The 22,004-nt window shown below is 41.1% G+C and overlaps 1 long non-coding RNA gene across 1 annotated transcript; it reads right to left on the bottom strand.

The window, feature by feature from the left end:
- Nucleotides 1-18,899: 18,899 nt before the first annotated feature.
- On the bottom strand, nt 18,900-21,419 carry LOC120440255. The gene is made up of 3 exons (XR_005613111.1): nt 21,286-21,419; nt 20,942-21,130; nt 18,900-18,939 (listed from the first exon to the last, which is right to left on the bottom strand). It is a non-coding gene; the product is annotated as an uncharacterized LOC120440255 (long non-coding RNA).
- Between the last annotated feature and the right edge of the window lie 585 nt (nt 21,420-22,004).

The raw sequence follows: 22,004 nt of genomic DNA, 5'->3' as shown, positions 1-22,004 counted from the left end.
GCTGCATGTTATATTCTAAATCTGCCTGTTCTCTGTCAGAAACCTGCCTGCAGAAAATGAACCTAAAGTATGTAATGCAAGGATGTAATCACTTTAGAGATGGAGAAAGCATAAAGTGACAATTATGAATCACTTAATATGATAAGGAGATTCTGCAGGTCATTAATCAATGTATAAAATTAAAATAAAATGTATTTTTAGTGACACAAGATACAAATATTGAAGCAAGATGTATAATTAGAATTATTTATAATAAATATGAATAAATCATTGCAATTTCTTTAACCATATAGAATAACTAAATCGTTCAGGACAATGTCACATCAATGCACTGAACTCACTATTTTATCCACCTAACAGCCTCCACATGTTCTCACTGTAATTTCACCCTCATGAATGAATTTATGCTGCACTAATCTGAATGTTTGCAGGGAAATCAAACACATTTCACTCGCAGTACTCGAGCTGACTTACCTTTGTTTGGATGACGACTTGTACGCGCTGACTCCACAGACAATGTACCAAAATATATCGGGCTACGTCAGTAGCGGTTGGTCTTCAGGGTTTCTACTCCACAGCCGTATTTCGTACGGGTCCACATTTCCAATGCACGCTATTTTCTGCAAGTACCGCTGCTTCGCCTCTGGACACAATTGGTCTCTATACAGTCCATTCTCTTTTGAGCTGCTTTTAAGCATCTTGTAATCGTCGTTCCAACACAGTGTGTTTGTTTTGATTCGTAGACCCTGAAAATGGTTCCGCGCTCCCACAATGCATTGCGGCGTGACATCAACTCCAAAGCCCTATTGCGCCCAGACGCCAAGAGACGGTACTTGGAAAAAATAGGGTGCATCGGTAATGTGGACCCATATGAAATAAGGCAGTGGAGCGGAAACCCAGACAGCCTACCGCCGTTGTCCTATCCCGATAGTTTCGGGTACCTTGTCTGTGGAGTCGAATCATTTTCGGAATTATAGATTCCTGGAGGCGCACATCTAATTCACAAACGGTTGGGTACAAGATTTGGCCGTTTTTAAGCCTCCACGTTGTGAGTACGTTGACCATATGACCAAGATACAGCCAGAGGTTGCACATAACATTGACTTCTCCTCAGCAGCTGCCCCCAAAATTGCTCTAGATGAACGATTCACGATTGATGCCAGCTGTGCGTTGCCATGTAAATAGTTTGAATTTCATGTGTACCTGCACATGTACTTGCTAAGTACATGTGAACAGATCTTGAATAAAAAAAAATAAACATACTTTTCATTTCTGTTTTATTGAAACCACTTTATAGAAAGTACAATTATTTATAATGAACTGTACATGCAACACAGCAGTTTTATGAATATTCAACAAGAGCAAGTTTCATTTGGCCCTGGTTTGACAACCACACTGGGGCACATATTCACCAAAACACAGCACACCTTAACATTCTTATCAAGCAGTGTTGTGTCTTCACCCTCACATGATATGAGTAACTCCTGTCCACAGCCTCCATGACATGGTGATTTTGTTGTTGGTCTTCTGTCAAATCTTCATCTATTACTTCTGCACGGGGCACACCTTCATACTCTGCAGCTGCATAATGAAAGCATGTAAGATCAAATTAGTGCATACACATAAGGTAAATGTACACCAATATTCCAGGTGCGTGATTCATCTGAAAGTTATGTGCAGATTAGCGTACAATGAGCGAAATTTTGTATGTTTTTGGGGCGGGGGTTACCTCCGATGGGTGCTCTTTTTCGCTTTCGTTGCACCCGCCTTGCGTGCCGGTCTGAGTCTGACCGCTGCAATCCAAGCCTGACGTCTTCGTTTAATAATATCGGATACATGAGATCCCTCCCGTTGCCTCCAGGAGGGGAAACGATGAAAAGAGAGCCCATTTTCCAGCTTCTTGCCTTCCCTATCGTGTGATCTAACGTTGCAACCAACAACACAGTACATATGAACCATAGCTGACACTTCCGTGTGCTTCATTTGGCCTACTGTCATGGCGGGAGGGGGCGTGATCCCCCTCCCGCCATGACAGCACGCTCCAAAGCCCTATACTGTAGGGGGGGAGGAGACCAGAGGTTATAACTGTAACTGTTGTGTGGAGTTCCTTAGATCAGCCTTTAGCATAGGACTGCATAGGATGCAGTGTGCCGATCTCCACATGCATCTGTAAGAATAATGGGTAATAAAAGGATTGTGTAAAACATGGAAACATCACAGCGTGATCTCTACCAGGACCAAAAGAATCGCAGAGACCGGCGTTGTCTCAACAGCACACAGCGCCGTCACTTCTTAAAATGCGATGGACTGTACCCAACTGTATATACACAACACTATTTACAGTGGCTTGCAAAAGTATTCGTCCCCCTTGAACTTTTCCACATTTTGTCACATTACAGCCACAAACATGAATCAATTTTATTGGAATTCCACGTGAAAGACCAACACAAAGTGGTGTACACGTGAGAAGTGGAACGAAAATCATACATGATTCCAAACATTTTTTTACAAATAAATAACTGCAAAGTGGGGTGTGTGTAATTATTCAGCCCCCTGAGTCAATACTTTGTAGAACCACCTTTTGCTGCAATTACAGCTGCCAGTCTTTTAGGGTATGTCTCTACCAGCTTTGCACATCTACAGACTGAAATTCTTGCCCATTCTTCTTTGCAAAACAGCTCCACAACTGCCCTGTGACGGCCTCAGAGGTTATCTCAGAGAATATTGGGAGCAACAACACCATGAATTCCAAAGAACACACCAGACAGGTCAGGGATAAAGTTATTGAGAAATTTAAAGCAGGCTCAGGCTACAAAAAGATTTCCCAAGCCTTGAACATCCCACGGAGCACTGTTCAAGCCATCATTCAGAAATGGAAGGAGTATGGCACAACTGTAAACCTACCAAGACAAAGCCGTCCACCTAAACTCACAGGCCAAACAAGGAGAGTGCTGATCAGAAATGCAGCCAAGAGGCCCATGGTGACTCTGGACGAGCTGCAGAGATCTACAGCTCAGGTGGGGGAATCTGTCCATAGGACAACTATTAGTCGTGCACTGCACAAAGTTGGCCTTTATGGAAGAGTGGCAAGAAGAAAGCCATTGTTAACAGAAAACCATAAGAAGTCCCGTTTGCAGTTTGCCACAAGCCATGTGGGGGACACAGCAAACATGTGGAAGAAGGTGCTCTGGTCAGATGAGACCAAAATGCAAAACACTATGTGTGGCAGAAAACTAACACTGCACATCACTCTGAACACACCATCCCCACTGTCAAATATGGTGGTGGCCAGAGGTGGAAAGAGTACTAAAATATTTTACTCAAGTAAAAGTACTATTACTTTGCTGAAATTTTACTCAAGTACAAGTAAAATTACCTGTCTAAAAATTTACTCAAGTAAAAGTAAAAAGTAGCTCATTTAAAATGTACTCAGAGTAAAAGTTACATAGTTACTTTTCTGTCAGCAGGAGGACAGCCTCTTCTGAGTAGTGCAAAAAAAGACAGTGGGATATAAATCTCAAAGTAGTTCTTTTTTAATGAAAAGAAAAACTTTACAAATTAAAGTGCAGCGGCAGTTAAACTGCAAGTCTGTACATGAAAATGGATAATGGTCACCAAACCAATCAACCAAACTGTCAGGTATCACAGTGTTGTCAATACAAAACCATATCATTCTTTCACATGAGAATGTGTTCTAAACTGTCAAATAAGAGAACAAGTACTGAACTGAACGGCAGCTGCTTTAAAAATGTTTTTTAATTTTTTAAACTTGGCCCTGCCCTACTGTACCTCTAGATTAAAGTTCCTTTGTGTCCATCCTAGAGTGTTACTCTCTGAACTTCCTGTTAATTTTGAGGAACAGTTGATTTTCAAAGTTAGTAGAGTTCATCCTTGCTCGCTTTGCAGTGAACAGTAGTCCAGCACAGCTAAAGAGACGCTGGAAGGCAGCTGAGGCAGGCAGGCCAGTGTTAAGTTTGAGAGAAAGTTTTTTGACGTCCCTAATAAGACATCAATGCATTACATAGCTACCGCTGGTAAATTATACCAATATACCTCGTGTTTTTTTTATTGGACAGTAACAGGCTAGTTAACGGGAGGTTGCAAGTGCTAATTAACAAGTAACAGAAGTCAGCTGTCTTTGACTAATCTAAGGTAAGTGAGCGCTCTGTTATTCTTTTGCCTGCAGTGTGAACATATGTGGGTTAAGTAAGAAAGTAGCCGCTTCTGTCTTTAATTTAACTATTTTTTTAAATAAATTATTATTATTAACAAACAGGAAAAACGTAGGTAAACACATTTTCTTTTGGCAATTTACCAACCCAGTAAAAAAAATGTAAGTTGCGTGGACAACAACGTGCCCGATTACAGCAAGTTGCTAGTACCAACCAACGTTAGCTGTGTTCTTCACAGATGTCTTAACTTAATGCGATTAATTTGAACACAGCCTTTTTGCTACCATAACGGTACGAGTTGTATTTAACTTACCTCTACATGCTTGCGCAGGTTTGATGTGGAATTTTTAAAAGCTGCTAACTCGGTCTCTCTGGGCAAACACAGCTTACACTGCATAATAAAGCTGTTGCCTTTCTTGCACTTGAAGCCGAAATGGTCCCTTAAATACGGCCAGGGGTTCACATCCGTTTCTTCGAGTTCAGGGTCAGCAGAATTCAACGGGGCTTCTTTTTTCACTGGATCCATAACACCGATGTCAGACTCCATCTTTAACGTGACCTTAGCGCCAATTTGTTCTACTACCCATCATTCCTTGCAGTATTTCTGAAGCGCAATGTTTTTTGGGGGTTTTTTTGTTTTTGTTTTTTTAATTTACTCAGTAACGGGTGTGATTGAAAATGTAGCGAACTACAATACTTTTTAAAAAATATACTTAAGTAAAAGTAAAGTTACAGACTTGAAAAATGACTTTAAAAAGTACAAATACACAAGAAACTACTCAATTACAGTAACGCAAGTAAATGTAATTTGTTACTTTCCACCTCTGGTGGTGGCAGCATCATGCTCTGGGGGTGCTTCTCTTCAGCAGGGACAGGGAAGCTGGTCAGAGTTGATGGGAAGATGGATGGAGCCAAATACAGGGCAATCTTGGAAGAAAACCTCTTGGAGCCTGCAAAAGACTTGAGACTGGGGCGGAGGTTCACCTTCCAGCAGGACAACGACCCTAAACATAAAGCCAGGGCAACAATGGAATGGTTTAAAACAAAACATATCCATGTGTTAGAATGGCCCAGTCAAAGTCCAGATCTAAATCCAATCCAGAATCTGTGGCAAGATCTGAAAACTGCTGTTCACAAACGCTGTCCATCTAATCTGACTGAGCTGGAGCTGTTTTGCAAAGAAGAGTGGGCAAGGATTTCAGTCTGTAGATGTGCAAAGCTGGTAGAGACATACCCTAAAAGACTGGCAGCTGTAATTGCAGCAAAAGGTGGTTCTACAAAGTATTGACTCGGGGGGCTGAATAATTACGCACACCCCACTTTGCAGTTATTTATTTGTAAAAAATGTTTGGAATCATGTATGATTTTCGTTCCACTTCTCACGTGTACACCACTTTGTATTGGTCTTTCACCTGGAATTCCAATAACATTGATTCATGTTTGTGGCTGTAATGTGACAAAATGTGGAAAAGTTCAAGGAGGCCGAATACTTTTGCAAGCCACTGTATTACATATTACTTTTTTAAAACTGGCTTGTGTATTTGTACATTTTATATATATATATTTTTCCCTCTGTTAATACTGTCCATATGTATATAGTGCTGCAGAACTGTGCCCCCCCCCAAACTATTCCGCGCGTATATAAAACAGGTCCGCGGCTCCGAACCGTAGTAAAGGGACCTCTGGCTAATACGTCGGGTTCGTGTCGGGCTCGTAGCCGAAAACTAGCTTTACTTTGTTGTCTGGGTCAACTTTGCTAGCGAGAGACAGAGAGACGCGTTGAAAGGCTGCTCCAACATAACTTATTGTTTCAGAGGAAAACACGAACACAGTGTACAGTCGAGTCTTAATAGCTTACTTACAACTGGGCTACACTGCCCATGAGGCTACAGTCTTTAGGGCTATGCCTGTAACACTCTGCCTATTGCCTTCATATTAAATAATTTTTTGAACAATAATTTTTAAAAATATTTCTTCACTTCATTATGTGAGCTGCAAGTAGAGGTGACATGGGCCACGAGACTGAGACAGAGGCATTGGAGCCTCTCAATGCGTGTTTTGTTTGGGTTTCCACTGGCATGGAATTACCAAAAATAGAGAGGGCATAGCCTAATATATGAAACAGGAAAAGACCGCCGTGTAACCTATTTATTTGAACAAAGTAACTGTATTCTGAATACCACCTTTTTAAACGGTAACTGTAACAGAATACAGTTACTCATATTTTGTATTTTAAATACTTAACGCCGGTACATGTACTCCATTACTCCCCAACACTGGTGACAGGGCATAAAAAAGGACCAACCTGAAAGAAATCCACTGAACTGCACGATCACATTGGTCTTAGATTTAAGTAAGACAAAAATAATGCACTTTAACACATCCGGCATCGTTGTGAGACTGTCTTACACTTGAGATGTGGATGATTGATAAAGGTCCTCCTCTTATTGGAGGGTTTGGACACAGTGTTAGAGTTGCAGTCAGGTTTGCCTCAGAGTTTGGGTTTGGTACTTTAGAGGTGATGGTCGTCTGTATTATTGTAGAGTCTTTACCTTGCAATACTAAAGCACCTTGAGGCAACTGCTGCTGTGATTTGGCCCGATATAAAAAAAACTGAATTATACTGTGATCAGGGCTTCGAAATGCCTGAATATCAGTAACTATCCTCCTACACACAGAGAGGAGCAGGCAGCACTCCCTCAAAGTGGAAAACAAGCGAATGTCTCAAAGACACAGCAGCTAACCTTTAGCTGAACAGCTGTGGAGACAGCTGCACGCATACAGGGATTTCTCTGATGACACAAACACTGCATTTAAATTCTACAGGTCATTTTTAAAATGACAAATAGGCAAGCTATCAGAGAGGCTAAGCTAACCAGAGCATGTGAGGGGACCTCTGCATGCAGATCAAAGTGTTTCCTGGCTGATAGCCTGACAAGCAACTGAGCAGAGCCTCCTGCACACTGGGCTAAGTGAGTTAGCATGGGGCTGCTGGCTCTGTAATAAAGCGTTTAATGGACACAGCTTCTCCCTGCCTTCCTGGGGCTAACACTAAATCCCTCTTTACTGTCGCTTGCCCAGATGTTAGTGAGTTATCCATCTCTCCATCACCCCAGAGGCTGCTGCATCCATTTACTGGCGCAAATACACATAAAAAGTTGTTTTAAGTCAGACCTGTTTCCTTAACTACACACAAGAAATCACAACCTGAGGCACGTTATGCTTTAATGTAGCGCCTGGATACTCTGGATGTTTCTGTGAAAATGTAATTGTTTTCCACTTTTACTCATAGACAAAAGCAGAAATGTTGATATGTTCAGTCTTTCAGAAATGTAACATGAACACACAAATTAGATTTGAACCTGACCCCTGACCCTTACAGGAAGTGGACCTGGGTGCCGTGGGTTAGGTCACTTTTTCGTTTTGGTTAGGTGTCGGGTTACAAATACTATAATCCCAACAGACTGGGATGCCAGTGACTGTGAACAACTTTTAAACCCCTCGATGGACCTTTTACCCTGAACAACCTCAACACCAACGCTCCAGACTCTGTGAGGATGTCGAATGGAGGTGGTGGTTTGTGTCTCAGGTTTACTAGTCAGTAGACCCAGGTTCGTTTCCCATTTGGACCTTTGCACTTTTTATAAAGTGAAAATCCAAAACCTTCCTGCCGAGTCTCGCTGTCAGTCACCTGACCTTCCCCACCTTTCTATGCTTCTGTCCGCTCCCTTCATTTTGTCTGCCCGCCTGGTTTCTGAAACCTCGTCAGAGGTCTTTTTGATTCTCGTAAACTCGTTTCTTCTGCTAATTGCATTGTTTCACGTCTTGCGTTGGGCTCCTAAAGTCTCCGTCCTGACAGTCTACATGAATGATCTTTTCCGAAGGAGGGGAACATAAAACAACAGTGCTCTCCCGTCTCCTACTCTCATATTTTTTGATCTTTCCTCCATGACCTTTCCCCAAGGCTGTATTCAGACAGACAGCAGCACTGTGTGAAAAACTCGAGTTTGATTTCAGACCCCTGGGTGAACACACTGGGGCTGCTCTTTGACTGCGTTCAGTCTCCTGTTTGATTTTGGTATCACAGTGGTGGTCACCAGGTCAGAGGTCGTAATCAGGGAAAGGTCGTGTGTACCTAACAGAGGTGGGTAGTAACGAGTTACATTTACTTAAGTAAGTTTTTGAAAAAATTGTACTTTTAAAGTACATTTTTTGCACGATACTTTTTACTTTTACTTGAGTACATTTGTGAAGAAGAAATGGTACTTTTACTCCGCTACATTTGGCAATATTCGACTCGTTACTTTTTTTTTAAATAATTAATTTCACACATTGGATAATACTACTAATAATGGATCATGCCGCCACTGGAGCTACCGGTAACTCTTTCACCAATCACACGTAGCCATGCGGTCACATGACCAGATATAAAATGGCGGGCTGAGCAGCTCAAGCCTTTCAAACTTACAAAGACGGCAAGAGGAAACACATCAAAAAATGGCAGAAGCAACAGTCTCCGCTAAAACTGAAGAGGACAAACACCCTTGGCCGCCCGCATATGCAAAGCATGTTTCGCTTTAAAGGAGTACAAAAGGACAGCTATATAATGCGATGTCTTCTGTGTGAGCCAAAGAAAAATGACATTTCAGCGTACAAAAACTCAACATCTAACCTGAGGAAACATGTCGCAGTAAGTTTGCTCTAAATTTCTTTTTTAGCTGTGGTTAAGTGGATGTCATTCTTACCGCCGCCGTGTCAAGCGTGATTCCTTGAGAGTCGGTGTACTGCAACTTTTTGATGTGTCTATAGTCCAACACACATGAATTAAATGGCTGAATTGGCACCTCAGCATGCAGTCAAGCACTATAGAGTCTTGCTAATGACCTAATAATTTTTTTCAGTGTTTCGTGGTGAGGACATGTTTAATAGTTTCAGGACACTGGCCCTCGAGGATTGGAGCTTGACACCCGTGGGTTATAGAATCACAGTCTTAGGCCTTGCCCGTATTAAAAATGAGATGATTTAAAAAAAAATTGTGCATATTCAGAATCACTCCCTTTCTCCTAGAAAATACATTAGTAATTAAGTCGTTTTAATATTTTTCTTTTCTCCACAAGTGACTTTTTGTCCTGACTCTTGCTTCAGAGAAGTACAGTTATAAGGTGTAGAACTTTATGAGGAAAAGCTAAACTTTTTTTTTTTTGAATGAGAATCTATTCACTAGCACTGCTAAGCCTTGCATACCTTCTTGTTTTGAACTTAATCTGGAACTGTTTCTCTTCCCTTCCTGTCGTCTTTGGGTCAAGTCTATGTGATTCACAACTTAAAACACTCATAAATATTGTATTTTACATCTGATGCCTAATGATATCCTCCACACTATGCACTTGAACATATAAAAGTGGTGATCACCTCTTTCATTGAATTTTGAGTGTTTTAATCAACATTGTTACACCTGTGGTGTTTCCGGACAAATTGACTACCATAGGAAATGAATTGGAATCCACTCACTGAACGGCCCACTTAACTGAATTTGGTGGTGAAAAATGTTTTTTGTGCTAGTTTAACCCTCCGATCGTGTTCATCCCCCACCCATTTACTTTAGTGTTCCCAGTCAAAATTGACTGGTCTGTTTTAACAGCTCTTAAATTAGCATAACAAACAGTTTTCACCACCAAATTCAGTTCCGTGGGTGCGTCAATGGGTCGTTCAGTCAATGGGTGGGTGGTGCTGGTGGGGGGGCTGAACATGACAGGAGGGTTAAAAATATGGGAACATTGTTTTGTTTTTTGTTTTTTGTTTTTTTTTTAAACTATAGAAATTGCATAGTCACATGTCATTTCATGGTCTATTTTTTTCTGCCAACAGAGGGTTCACTCCAACAAAATAAGGATGTATACAGAATTAATGGACAGCCACAGAAATCGAAAGTCGTCCTCTTCTATCTAGCCACCTACGAAAAATGTAAAACTTACAGATTCTTTTACTGGCTCTAGGCGGATAACACAAGCAACGTTTGACAAGCTTCTGCTTACGTTTGTATGTGAGGCCAACCAACCATTTTCTATAGTTGAGTGTACAGTAATGACAAGGAAAACATTGTGCTCAAAAATACAACACACTGCGAAGAACATGAAAAGCATAATCATCAAAAAACTGAGCACCGTGAACTATGTTGTTACCACAACAGACTGCTGGCTGCCAGACAGCATAGCTACTTAGGAGTGACTTGTCACTGGATAGATGACATCTCTTTAGAAAGGCATTCTGCTGCACTGGCTTGTAGACCTCTTAAAGGTTCACACACATTTGATCTTCTTGCTGCAGCATTAGAAGAAATCCATTCAGAGTATCACATCAGAGAAAAAATGAGCCGGATGACAACAGACAGTGGTTCAAACTTCTTGAAGGCCTTTCGATTATATGGTGAGGGCAAAGGGGAAGAAACAACCAATTGGCAGGAGGATGGTGGCGCTATCCTTGATGATGCAGAAGAAGACAGTGAGTTAGAGGTGGAGTATCAAGATGTGTTTGCCGTTTTGGATGACAACACAGGTCTGGAGTACCAGCTTCCAAGGCACCAAAAGTGTGCATGTCATCTTCTCAATCTTATATCAACAGTTGATGCTAGTGCTGCAGAAGCCAATGATACATACAAGAGACTGTCTCAGTCTGTTTTTGCAAAATGTCATGCTCTGTGGAATAAAACCAGCAGGTCAATCATGGCTTATGAAACAGTGGAACGTGAGTCCAAGTTGCAGTTTCTTCGACCCAATCAGACTCGTTGGAGCTCCCTGTTCCTTGCTGTGGAAAGACTTGTGCGCATTCATAAAGAGCAAGGAGAAAAAGCAAACCGCAATGTTTGCACGGCATTAAAGCTAAAGATGTAAGTTGATGGAACTTGTTTTTAAATATTAAATTGTGACTAATGTGTGAATCCACCCTTTTTTTTTTAGGGACTTTGAGACTGAAAAATGTGAATATTACTTATCAATTACTTATAGTTTTACTGTCTTATTTTGCAATTATTTGCAAATTTTACAGACAATGCACGGTTATTACATTGCTGCAGAAATGGCTATGACTTATTTCTGTTTTTACACCTTTTTTAGGTTCAATCCTGCTGAAATGGGATTTTTGGTTCAGTTACACTGCTGTGATGAAGCCCGTTGCCATGGGCCTTAACATCCTCCAAGGGGAATCATCTGTGCACATGGGCTTCTTGCTGCCAACACTTTACCAGTTGCTGGAGAAGCTGAGGAGGCTGGAGTCATCTTGCAAAATGTGTAGACCTCTTGTTGATGTGCTGCGGGATGGGATCCAGAAACGTTTTGGAGAAATAATGAAAGACCCTGAGCTGATTGCAGCTGCAATACTTCTACCAAGATTCAGATACATCATGGACTACAGAGGAGATTTGGGATTATAGTGTTAGTTAGGGGAAAAAAAACATCTCCCGTGTGACAAAAATTTTTCATCCCAAGCATCAGCAGCTTGGCAGTCTATACAGCACATTAATGCACAGACCTAACTATACATCTTTCCACAGGTCTGACCTTCATCAGACATCACCTAGACACAGAGCTGGGTGAGGTCAGCACAAACAGCAGCCAATCTGATGAAGATGACTTTGGATCCATGGGGTTGGGAAATCCAGAATCAGGGGAGCTGGAGAGGTACCTTTCATGTCCATTCACTGGAGGTGTGGATCTATTGCGTAGCTTTCCTCACATCAAGAAGCTGTCAGTCAAAGTCAATACAGCTCTTCCTGCATCTGCAGCCTGTGAGAGACCTTTTAGTCAGGCAGGACTCCTGTTCACTGCTAAACAGTTACAGCTTCACAGCAAGAACCTTGAGAGCAAACTGCTCCTGAAGCTTAACCATCACTTCACTGAGTGAAGAAACAAATTATGGTAAAGTGAGCCATACACATCCACATATGTACATCCACATAGTGGAAATTTGTATTTGTCTTTTATAATTGGTTTTATTCTGACTTCAGTGTTTATTTGTGAGTGTAGTTTTTACTTGAATTATTTTATTCTGATGTTTGTATCGCGTGTTTTTATATGACATTGTGTTAATCCACTGTCTATACTTTAGGGAATTTTAGTAGACAAAGGAACATTTTATAGTTTTGTTAGAATTGCATTTGTCTATTCCTGTGGAATTTTAGCACAGATGTGTGTTTTTTGCTGTTTTTTGTTTGTTTGTTTTTTATTCCTGCGGTCTGCCTTGGGGAATAAACTTTTCCTGATTATACCTGTTGCATCTCTGTGTCCTGTGTTTCTGATTTACTTCATCCCTCCTTGTATTTAAAAGATCCATCCCATGACATTCTTGCGCATCAGCTTTAGTGTCTACGTACATATGTTGAAGTTGCCTCGTTCAAATGTTTTCTCTGAGGCTGCTGTAAATGTGAATGTATTTACTGTGGGTATTGCTTAAAAAAGCTTTTGTTGTGAAAAACTGAAATCTGGAAATTAGAATTGTTGTGCCTTATTTTGTTAATGGGTTTACATATTTTCTATTTGAAAATACTGAATTTTGTACATTTATGTATTTTTGTTTGTCTGAGCATTTATTTAAACAAACTAAAAACATAAATTAGACATTGCAACCAGTTACTCAGTACTTGAGTAGCCTTTTCGCCAACTACTCTTTTACTCTTACTTGAATAAGTTTTTGGATGGCTACTTTTCACTTTTACTAGAGTACAATTCTTGGATACTCGACCCACCTCTGGTACCTAAGTTGACATGTGGCTTGATGTCCATCAGAGGATGTTTTTGGACGCCAACTGTTTAACTTAACTATTCACCTGCAGTTGTCGTTCTCTAACAGCTTTGTGTGTATGAAACATCCTTCATGTGTTTCATGTCTGCGTCTCGTGTTTCCTGTTTTATTTTGAGGAGGTCTGGTGTCCCATGTACAGTATTCTGTTGTTGGTAACTATTGTCCTTGATGTAAATATGTACAAAAATTGTGTATGTTTCTTTCTGCGTCCTGTTTGTTAGTATATGTGTTTTTCTTGCTGCTGTTACAACCAAATTTCCCCTTGTTGGACAATTAAAGGATTATTCTATTCGATGTTCATTGTGTTTAGTTTCACTTCCCCTGTGGCGTCATTATGTTTATTCCAGTCAGCTGTTTCCTCATGTTTTTCCACCTCCTGTGTGGATTCAGTCTGTGTGTTTTCATTCATTCCTCTGAGGTCGTCTGTTGTTTTTCATCATGTTTCCAGGTTTCATGTATTCATGTCCTGGGGCCCGTTCTTCGTACCTCGCTTACTACATCCAAGATCAAATGACACATCCAAGATCAAATGACACATCCAAGATCAAATCATCGCGCTAACTTTGAGCTCGCTAATCCGGTTCTCCGAACACACCTGTTGTTGACGATTAGTACAGCTGGATGAAGTAATCTGAGATCACTGGGTGGCTTAAAAGGGGCTACGCATCGATAGTAGAAACATTGATCGGCAACCCTGTGATTGGTCGGCGAAGATGTCGAAGGAGCGCGCTCAGTATTTTACGGTAGCAGAGCAAGAACTCTTAATTGAGGGATATCAGGAGTTTCAGAGTTTATTTAAAACGCAAGGGAACACTGCAAAGGCTGCAAAAGCAAGGAGAGAGGGCTGGCAGAAAGTTGCTGACAAATTAAACTCGTAAGTAATTTATTATATTATATTACATTATATCCTCTTTCACATTAGAGCCACAACAGGACCCACTAGAACATGGGAACAAGTAAAAGTGAAATATAAGAATATTCGACAGAATGGTAATATTTATCACTTATATTGCTTTTAGTCTCTTGAAAAGAGACCCTGAAATAATCTTTGTTTGTTCATAACAGCAACCAAGAAAAGGGCAGAGCAAATAAAGACAGGTGGTGGTCCTGCACCCCCTCGTCACACCCCGGCTTTTTGTACTGTGACATTTATTGACATTGCGGGTTTTTTTGTGTGTAGTTTTACATAACACTCCATCACTTTTACCTGTTCCCATGCAAGGGGTGACTGAAGCATGCACAGTAAGTTGGGAGATATATATATATACAGTTAAGCCCATAATTATTCATACCCCTGCCAAATATTGACTTAAAGTTACTTTTGTTCAATATGGAAGTTCTTTTTTGAGCAGAAATGACACAGGTGTCTCCCCAAAGATAATAAGACGATGTACAAGAGGCATCATTGTGGAAAAAAATATTTCTCAGGTTTTATTTATATTTTAGCAAAAAGTATCATGTCCAGAATTATTCATACCCTTCTCAATAATCAATAGAAAAAAGCCTTTATTGGCTATTACAGCAATCAAACGCTTCCTATAACTGCAGACCAGCTTTCTGCATGTCTCCACAGGCATTTTTGCCCATTCATCTTTAGCAATGAGCTCCAAATCTTTCAGGTTGAGGGTCTTCTTGCCATCACCCTGATCTTTAGCTCCCTCCACAGATTCTCAATTGATTCAAGTCAGGACTCTGGCTAGCCACTGCAAAACGTTAATGTTGTTGTCTGCTAACCATTTCTTCACCACGTTTGCTGTATGTTTTGGGTCATTGTCGTGCTAAAATGTCCACTGGTTCCCAAGGCCAAGTTTTTCTGCAGACTGCCTGATGTTGTTGTTGAGAATCTTCATGTATTGCTCTTTTTCATGGTGCTGTTTACTGTGATTAGGTTCCATGGTCCGTTGGCTAAAAAACACCCCCAAAGCATTAGGTTCCCACCACCATGTTTGACAGTGGGGATGGTGTTCTTTGGGTTGAAGGCTTCTCCATTTTTATGCCAAATGAAGGCAACATCATTGTGACCAAATAATTCAATTTTTGTTTAATCTGACCATAACACTGAAGACCAGAAACCTTCTTCTTTGTCCAGATGAGCTTTTGCAAAGGCCAAATGAGCTTTTGCATGCCTTAGAAGTGCCTGGAGAAGTGGCGTTTTCCTTGGTCTGCATCCGTGGAACCCAACAGTGTCCGTTGGACTGTCTGGCTTGAGACATTGCCACCAGCAGAGCCCAGATTCACCAGAATGGCCTTGGTGGTGATCCTTGATTCTTTTTCACCTCTCTCACTATTCTCCTGGCCAGCACAGGTGTCACTTTTGGCTTCCGACAACGTCCTCTGAGATTTTCCACAGTGCGGAACATCTTGTATTTTTTAATAATACTTTGCACTGTAGCCACTGGAACTTGAAAACATTTGGATATGGCCTTGTAGCCCATTCCTCACTTGTGAGCAGCCACAATGCACAGCTGCAGGTCCTCACTGAGTTCCTTTGTCTTAGCCATGACTGTCCACAGACCACCTGCAGAGAGCTGCTGTTTTTCACCTGTTGAGTTGATCAAAACAGCTATTTCCAATTAATCAGGGTAATTGGGATGCTTTAGAACAGCTTTGACTATTTGGAATGGTATGGAACTTTGGATTTTCCCAGAGACGGTGACAGTTTGTAAAGGGTATGAATAATTCTGGACATGATACTTTTTGCTCAAATGTAAATAAAAGCTGAGAAATATTTTTTTCCACAATGATGCGTCTTGTACATCATCTTATTATCTTTTGTGAGACGCCTGTGTCATTTCCAGTCAAAAATAACTTGCTAGTTGAATAAAAGTAACTTTAAGTCAAAATTTGCCAGGGGTATGAATAATTTTGGGCTTAACTGTATATATATATATATATATATATATATATATATATATATAGAGAGAGAGAGAGAGAGAGAGAGAGAGTGTTAGTAAATAATACCCTCACGGGAGAATCGATATCTCTATGAGCACACTGTCGCGCTGAGCTAAAGGATCCCGTCTATCCCGCAATATCCGCTGAATTCTGTAAACTCTCCTTATCAATCTTGCACCTTCCTTGCTCGCGTACAAACGGACAGGACATGGCTGCGACAGACTTCCCAAATCCACCTTCGCTTTTATAGCCGTGGTCTCTCATCTTGATTACACGAAGTAATTTTTATTACTACTCTAAAATATGAATTACATCGAAATAATCAAATACATGAAATAGAATGATTAATAGTACATTTCCCTTTTTTTCGGAAATGACCTGTATGTATCTGTATGAAATCAATAAAAGAATCACATACTGCATTATCTTTAGTTACATTGATAATATTTATTTATGGTAAAACAGTGGCGAAATATCGCTCTTGCTGTCATATAACTGCAGCGGACATACCTGAGTGGCCGCGATCTAATCCTGTTTACATAAAGTAAGCCTGCTCCCGAGCAGGTTTACGCTTACGGATCTGTTGCTATGACAGCAAGTCCCAGATGAGCTTCGGAGAACCGAATGATCCAAGATCACGCGAAATCGTCAACATTCAAATCCGGCTAACTTACTTAGCGAGGTACGAAGAACGGGCCCCTGGTTTGTTCATGTTGTATTTTAGTTTACCCAGTTTAGGTTCATCTTTAGTTTTGCATCGGTTTGCCTTCTTGTTTATACCTTTTCATCAGCCTTATCAAACGGCTCGCCTTTTGTTAAATCAAGTTACGTTCCACGTTCCATTGTGTCTGTGTTTGGATCCAAACACTCCAAAGCCCTATAAGGGCTTTGGAGTTGACGTCACGCCGCAATGCATTGTGGGAGCGCGGCGCCATGTTCGGGGTCTACGAATCAAAACGGACACTGTGTTGGAACGACGACGACAAGAATCATGCTTAAAAGCAGCTCCAAAGAAAACGGATGGTATAGAGACCGATTGCGTCCAGAGGCGAAGCAGCGGTACTTGAAGAAATAGCGTACATTGGAAATGTGGACCCGTATGAAACACGGCGGTGGAGTAGAAACCCTGAAGACCAACCGCTATTGACGTAGCCTGACATATTTTCATACCTTATCTGTGGAGTCAGCGCGTACAAGTCGTCATTCAAACAAAGGTAAGTCAGCTCAAGTACTGCGTGTGAAATGTGTTTGATTTCCCTGCAAACATTCAGATTAGTGCAGCATAAATTCATTCATGAGGGTGAAATTACAGTGAGAACATGTGGAGGATGTTAGAGGGATAACACAGTGAGTTCAGTGCATTGATGTGACATTGTCCTGAAGGATTTAGTTATTCTATATGGTTAAAGAAATTGCAATAATTTATTCATATTTATTATAAATAATTCTAATTATACATCTTGCTTCAATATTTGTATCCTGTGTCACTAAAAATACATTTTATTTTAGTTTTATACATTGATTAATGACCTGCAGAATCTCCTTATCATATTAAGTGATTCATAATTGTCACTTTATGCTTTCTCCATCTCTAAAGTGATTACATCCTTGCATTACATACTTTAGGTTCATTTTCTGCAGGCAGGTTTCTGACAGAGAACAGGCAGATTTAGAATATAACATGCAGCGTTCTATAGATGGATGCATAAAAAAAATGAAAAATTATATGTATGTGCTAACTTTCTAAACACTGTTACATTTATGATAAAGTAGATAAAACACATTTATGTCGGCCTTGGCTCATAGTTCTTGTCTTTAAATTAACTTTGTCTGTGTGTGTTTCAGGTGCTGCACTCTCAAAGACTGAATGAACCAGCATTGCAGCCATGGGTCACTGTGAGCATCACAGGGAAGGTTGAAGCCGCCCACTGCACCTGTATGGCCGAGTCGTGGAGACCTGCAGCCATGTCGCTGCTCTTCTGTTTAATGTAGAAGCAACAGTGCGGATCTGTGGCACAAGGACTGTTACAGATGAACCTGCATACTGGGTTTTGCCTGGTTATGTGACCAAGATACAGCCAGTGGTTGGCCATAAGATAGACTTCTCCTCTTCAGCTGCCCAAAAAGGCTCTTGATCAAAACATAAACAGACCATCCGTATTGAAAGGTAAAAGGAGCCGTCCTCAAAAAAGAAAAATCCCACCTGCTACTGTGGAGGAGTTGTCACTGCTATAATGCCATAATGTTTTATCTAGGGGTCTAGATTTATGCCTGTAGTGCACTGCCATGTAAATAATTTGCATTTACTGAATATGTACTGACTGAGTACCACTGTTCAAAAACTGAATAAAGAAACAAACTAATTTTTGGCTCTTTTTTTATTATTAAAACCACTTTATAGAACATCACATCAGTTACAATGTAGAATCCATGTCATTTATAGTTTACAAATGACAAAATGTTTACATAAAATCATGACAGTGTTTACATGATATCACCCACTACTAACATTATTTACTGTATCTTTTGAAAAAAAAATTACCGCTATTTAAACAGCAAAAGACTTAAGAATATTTAACAGGAGCAAGTTTCATTTTCCCTGGTTTTACTACCACACTGTTCAACAAACGCAGCAAACCTTCACCATCTTATCCAGAAGGGTCACCTCTTCACCCTCACATGGAAGAAGTAATCTGATTGGCATGGTGGTATGTTTGAAGCAGGTCCCTTGTGTAGCGCTGGAACCCAGTCACGATGTGTTTCATCCATTTCATAGGCTGGTTTTCTGCAATAATGCCAAATAATTAGCAACTCTAGAAATAGAAGATAGTTCTGCAAAATCACTCAGTAGGATGTTTGTTCTACTTTGCTATGACCTCAGAGCTCATCGAAAATAAAACTAATAGGCTATAAAGAGCGATATGAACATATTTAGAACTTACTGGAATGAAAATGTCTGGAGCACCAACAGATATTTGGAGATGGAAGAGAACTGGATATCAGCTCGTCTCACAGCTGCTATCCAGGCTAGACGCCTTCGTTTGGTAACATCCGATACACGAGCTGCCTCATGTTGCTTCCAGGTTGGGAAAGAATGAAAAGATAAACCATTTTCAAGCTTATTCTCTTGCCAGTCGTGCGATCGAACATTGCAGCCGACCACACAGCAAATACGAACCGTGGCTGTTGCGTGTGCCTTCGCTCCCTTTTCACTTGCGCTAGACCCCCAAAATGGCGGATCGGGCCAAAATCCTTTCCACGCCCACCCCCGTGACATCACGCTCCAAAGCCCTATTCATACGACACACAGTCTGTAACACTTTGTCCTTTTGGAGCCAGGAGCTAGCTTTTCTATCAGTCTGCATCCACAGACTGTATGGGAGCATCACTCAGACACAGACACAAGTAGTGCTCACTAACATCCAAATAAAATCCTACAATTTCACTGTGCACCCAAACTGGAGCTCCAACTTCTTGTATCGAATAGAATAAAATATCCCTTCATTGTCATTGTACATGTACAACAAAGTTATGGATGCTCCACACCAACTGTGCTGGAATAAAATATAAATAGTAAAACAGGAGAAAGGCACACACTGGAGAACAAAGTGGAAATCATGCAAAGGACTTAAGCTGTAGTTTAGCTGGATTTTTAAAAGATGGGATCAGAAAGGTTATAAACATTTAATCTATTGATCGTGTATCACATGAGCCAAGGTGTGAAAAGGGGTGTGGTCACTATCAGCACAGGTTTCACATAATCAGACAACATCAAGCACCTCTCTACATGTTGCACTCTTATTCTCTCGCAACACATTTTTACACCCAGCTGATTTTTCTCATTCATTTCAGCGTCACACGCAGCGTGCTACATTAGCTACACAAACTATGGGCACACTAATGTTTGTCACATGGAGCTGGCTCCAGAGAGAAGAGGTTAAAGATATTTAACCGGCTCAAAAAACTACAGGCAGACGTTGTTTTGAGGCAGGGAAAGCTGTGATGAGACGTAAAATAATAGAACTCACAACACATTAAAAGAAACGAGAAAAAGAAGAAGCCTACGAGTCCCTCCAGGAACAGGAAATACTGAACAAAATATGCAAAACAAAACTAGAGTTTTAGAATTATTAATAAAAAAGAATTCTTCAATTCTTTCAACAATTTTTAACTTGCTAACAAATCCAGTCAATGTCTAGTCAACCAGTTAAAAATAAATAAATAAAAACAACTATATGTGCTGTTAAAGACTTATCTGGAAACAGAGTATATGACCCTGAAAGAATAAACAACACTTTTAGGGACTTTTACAAAACTTTATACTCACAACTGATAAACCCATCTAAAGACGAGATTAATCAGTTTCTTGACATTGTAAGCCTTTGAAATTACCGGTCAGGTAATAGCACTGGATTCATCAGGTGAACTCCAGGCAGCCCTGGATTCACTCAAAGTGAATGGTCATGGCCATTGATCAGTGTTCTTTGATCAGTGGGTTTTGGTCAGTGATTGTTGATCAATGGTCATGGGAATTTGCATAATTATGATTAAGGAACTGACCTCCCAGCCCATTGTTCCTTCAGTGGGCTGGTTTCAGTCATTATGCAAATGTACTGTTTATAAGGTTTGGGGAAACCTGCAGTCAGCTGAGACTGAAGAAGTCACTTGGATGAGTGACGAAACGTTTCTCCCACAAAACGCTACGTCCAGATGAACAGATTCAACTTTTGGAGAGCCCGATTATAAGGCTCCAGGTCCAGACGGCTTTCCAGCAGTATTCCACAAAAAGTTTCAGGAAATCAAAGAAAATGAATTCTGCCAACATTAGCCTCCTGCTAAAACCAGGCAAAGATCTGCAAAAGCTCTCTCAAAGAGATTAGAGAAGATAACCCCCCTCATAATACACCCTAACCAAACTGGTTTCATAAAAGGGAGGCACTCATCAACACACACACACATTGTGTTGGTCTCACATATGTTTAAAAACATTTAAATTGATTAGAAATCCCAGTCTACAACGTAAGCATGTTTATTTCTGCTGTAAAGTTTTAACATGGGAGTCTATGGGACTGACTCACTGCTGGAGCCTCTGCTGGATGGCAGAGGAACTGCAGGTGTTGGATCTTCATGTTTGAGGGTTTTTCTTTGCTGGTTGGTTTGAGATATGGTTGAGTCTCTCAGATTCACTGTACAGGAGTTCCCCTCTTGGTTCCACTCTCATGTTGCTGCACTGCTGATGAGTCCGGACTGAACGGACAGGAAGTCATCTGTTATGGAAAGAGCAGAAACTTGTGTAAATTAAACTTGTGAAAAAGGGGCTGGTGGTTTCTGCTGTAGTCAGAGATGCTGCTGATGAAGCCTGTAGTGGTGGAGACATGCAGGACGGGATCTCAAGGGCACAGTCTTATTTTTACATCCTTACTCTGTCTCTTTTTTTCTGTCTTTATTTGTTCCCACAGCAGCACAAAGTGTTGTCTGGACAGCTGCGATGAGCCAGCCGTCTCCACTATTAAACATGTAAGCAGGACAAAGAGGCGGAGGGAGGGAGGGAGGGAGCCAGCGAGACCGAGTCGACATTCAGCAAAATGCAGACGCGTCAGATCTGGAAGCGTGACAAAAATGTGTCGGGCCTAATGATGTCAACGAGCGCCCAACCGCCCTCTGCAGAGTGTTTGTGCAGATCCTCGCTCAGCGCTGTGTTAGTTTCCTCCTTGGTGGTCACCACACACACACAGACATTAAACCTCCTCCTCTGCTTCATCATCCAATAAAACTCACTCAGTTTGTGTCTGCGCCTTTAAGACTATCGAAGGTGCCGAGGAGTGGAAGTTGGAGGCTCTGGAAAAGGTCAGGCAGAGTTCACAGCCTGCCGGGGAATGAGTGATGGCCGTGGAGAGGGGGCTCTGTTGCCGGGCCTTGTTCTTTTCTATGCTGCCTGTCAGCTCGCGCAGCGGTACACTGAGGCTTGATGGATTGGCAGTCAGTGAAAGGAAACATAACCCCCTCCTTAAACACAACCACCAGCAGACCCCCTCCGAACCCATCCAGCTCCCTGCGCCTCCTCTGCCTGCCACCAAGAGGACAGTGGAGGTTTTTACTTTGCGACGGTCCACCATCACAAATGTTGGAGTAAAATCATTT

This window comes from Oreochromis aureus, linkage group 1 (genome assembly GCF_013358895.1).
Source record: "Oreochromis aureus strain Israel breed Guangdong linkage group 1, ZZ_aureus, whole genome shotgun sequence".
Taxonomy (NCBI): domain Eukaryota; kingdom Metazoa; phylum Chordata; class Actinopteri; order Cichliformes; family Cichlidae; genus Oreochromis; species Oreochromis aureus.
This window is presented reverse-complemented; position numbering and strand designations above follow the sequence as displayed.